Raw genomic sequence first — 3438 nt, forward strand, 5'->3', positions numbered from 1 at the left:
GATCCACTTGCACTCAAATTTTATTATTTCATCTTTTCTAACTGCTGCATAGTATTCCATTGTGTAGATGTACCAAAGTTTTTTTTTAACAAGTCATCTGTTCTCGTGCATTCGGTTTTTTTCCAGATTCTGGCTATTGTAAACTGTGCTGCAATGGACATACAAGTGCAGCTGTCATCACACCCAAAAGAACAAAAGCAATCAGTGTTGGCGTGGATGTGGGGATAAAGGGACCCTTCTTCACTGCTGGTGGGGATGCTGACTGGTTCAGCTCTTTTGGAAAACAGTATGAACGCTTCTCAAAAAATTAGAAATTGAGCTAACTGATCTTTAAACAATTATAGTCATTGAGGATCACTCATTTTACTCTAGAGAATCTCTATGTTTTAATAGCTATGGTGTCATATTTGTGACAATATTTGCCTACAAAATTGTTCACAATCTTTAAAAAGTTCCTTGAATTGTACACATCTACATCTTATTCCCACCCCACCTCTCCCCATCCCCACTCTCAACTACTAAATGCCACTGATTTTCTCTTCTTTTCTCTTCTTTAATTTTCTTTTCTTTTCTTTTACTATCTTCCTTCACCTCTTTGTCTATAATATACTTGGAATCATGCAGAACTATGAACATAATTTCTTTCTCCAAATTCATTTGTTAAAGTGATAGCCCTCAATATGATGTCATTTGGAGGTAGAGTATTTGAAAAATAATTAGGTTAAAATGAAGTCAGGAGATTGGAACTTCATGATAAGATTATACAGAAAGACACTGATGTGTTTGTTGTCTCTACCAAGTGATTTCATAGGAAGAGAGTTCTCACCAGCAGGATATGCCAGCACCTTGATCTTGGGCTTCCCAGACTCCAGAACCATGAAGAAAAATATATCTTCATTTAAGTCATCAGTCTGTGGCATTTTATTATGACAGTCCAAGCAGAGTAATACATATTGCATTGAACCTTTCAAATCTTCTTCCTTCACTTAACAGTACACACTTAACATTCATCCCTGCATCTTCATGACTTGTTTTTTTTTTCTATCATGGATAAAATTTTGTTTTATAGGTATCACTATTTTAAAAAATGCATTCATCTACTGAAAGACATCTTAAATATATGTGAATATGTACATATATATGTTTCCTAAACATATATATGCACATAAATATATTTCCCATTTAGTAAGAAATTGAAGAATGGTGAACTATCTCAACATTATCCAGAACTATTGGGGTACCTGGCAGAACCTCTACAAATACACAAAGCATGGTAAAAGTCACCTACTAGGGTAAGGTTAATTAACACTATTCTTGGAAATGTCAAGTGATCAGCAGGAACAATATTAAATTGGGGTCACTGGGAGTTCCTCCTGCATTCAAAATGGTATTGTGTCCTATTATACTGTTCACAATAATCTGTGCCAGCCTGTAATGTCTCCAACAAATTTACACTGCAAGTTAAATTCAAGACAACCTTTCCTTTACTTGAAGTACGTCTTAAGGGCCAGACATTGTATAGAGATTTACATGAGTGATTTCACTTAGTAAGTCAATAAACATTTAATTACAAACTCTAGCATACATTTTTACCAATTGAATCTTACAGAAGACAAATGGGTCACACAGATAAGGGAGGTTTTGAACTTGGGCACTCTGATTCCAGGTTTATCTGACCTTGCACAGAGGCTAAGAATTAACAAGAAGTAATAATAGTATGAGTCACTAAAGGGAGGCACAAGTCTTGGAAACGTACCTATCTTGCTGAGTCCAATAGAAAGAATATGGATTCGTGTCTATCATGGCACTGGAGAAGCATTTCAAGTGAATGGTATGAATGGTATGAATAAATCCCACTAAAGATCAGAGTTGTTTTCTAATTCAACATGATCACGAGTAAGGCATGATAGACAGAGACATGAAGAAACACAACTTGGGCTAAATAGGACCCCTGAGGTAAAGGCCAATTCCAAGACAGTATGGAATAGAAAAGGTCAGCTTCAACCATCCATGAAAGCTTCCCTGCTCCAGCCCTGGCACAGAATTTACTTCATCTACAATACATCCCTGAAGAATAAGAGTATTGTCACTGTTAACAATAAGGAAATATGAAATGTTAACATTTAGCAAATAATTAAGAATAATCTTAATTATTAATTAATTAGCAATAGCACATTGGGTAGTGCATTTGCCTTGTACGAGGCTGACCAAGTTTCGATTCCTCCATTCCTCTCAGAGAGCCTGGCAAACTACCAAGAGAGTATTCCACTACACAGCAGAGCCTGGCAAGTTACCCGTGGTGTATTCGATATGCCAAAAACAGTAACAAGTCTCACAATGGAGACACTACTGGTGCCCACTCAAACAAATCGACAAGCAATGGGATGACAGTAATACAGTGATATAATAATAATAATAAAAATAAAAATAATTAATAATATAATCTTAAGTTCACTTAACTTAAAATTTCATTGCCAGCGAAGAAATAATACATGCTTCACATTCTTGCACTTATTTCCTCTCTCACCCACTCTCGCTCACACACATACATACATACTTACCAGACAAACATTCATATGATGCTGTCAAGTGAGCTCATACAGCTCCTCAAAGAACACACTTGTGACAGATGAGTGTTCCTGATAATGACACAGCTGGTTAAAGAAGTATTGTTTCATGTAGAGTCAAAATGTAAATGTTTATTCCACCAGGATAGCTCTGAGATAGTCTATTAATGAAGGTGACTTTTACTTCTTGGTTTTGAAGGAATATGCTGAACATACTCAACTCTGGACAATACCTGACTTATTTTTTGAGCATGTGCCCCAAATAAGCCTAAATTTCAGGACATTAAAGACCTGGAAGTCATTTTATTTTATTTTATTTTATTTCTTTTTAAAATAAAATGTTGAAATCTGTCCACCTGCATCCTCTGCCTCTCACTCTTTCAAAGAAGAAGAACAATCATCAATGGGAAAAGGCAGTTGCAAAAGCAAGACCTAGAACAGGCTTCACTGTTAGGAGAGGATTCTGAGGATTCTGTGTCTCCTCCTCATGTTTTCGGGTGCTATGCATGATCGGAGAGACTTCTCTGGTAGCAAACTATATAAATAATCCCTTAAAGTATCATTTTTGACAGTCATTTTATGAGGAAAGAAGACTTCAAGTGGACATTGAGTTACTTCCTGGAAGGAGAAGAGGAGCAGGAGGAAGAGGAAGAGAAGGAGGAGGGAAAGGAAAAGGAAGAGGAAAAAGAACAAGAACAAGAAGAAAAAAGAAAGAAGGAAGGAAAGAAAAGACAGAAAGAAAGATAGATGAAAGAAAGAAAGAAAGAAAGAAAGAAAGAAAGAAAGAAAGAAAGAAAGAAAGAAAGAAAGAAAGAAAGAAAGAAAGGAAGGAAGGAAGGAAGGAAGGAAGGAAGGAAGGAAGGAAGGAAGG

At 36.2% G+C, this 3438-nt stretch overlaps 1 non-coding gene across 1 annotated transcript; it reads right to left on the reverse strand.

The window, feature by feature from the left end:
• Nucleotides 1-2918: 2918 nt before the first annotated feature.
• Nucleotides 2919-3133, reverse strand: LOC129404483 (small nucleolar RNA U3). The gene has a single exon (XR_008629892.1). It is a non-coding gene; the product is annotated as a small nucleolar RNA U3 (small nucleolar RNA).
• Nucleotides 3134-3438: the final 305 nt, after the last annotated feature.

The sequence above is a fragment of the Sorex araneus genome, chromosome 4, assembly GCF_027595985.1.
Source record: "Sorex araneus isolate mSorAra2 chromosome 4, mSorAra2.pri, whole genome shotgun sequence".
Classification (NCBI taxonomy): Eukaryota; Metazoa; Chordata; class Mammalia; order Eulipotyphla; family Soricidae; genus Sorex; species Sorex araneus.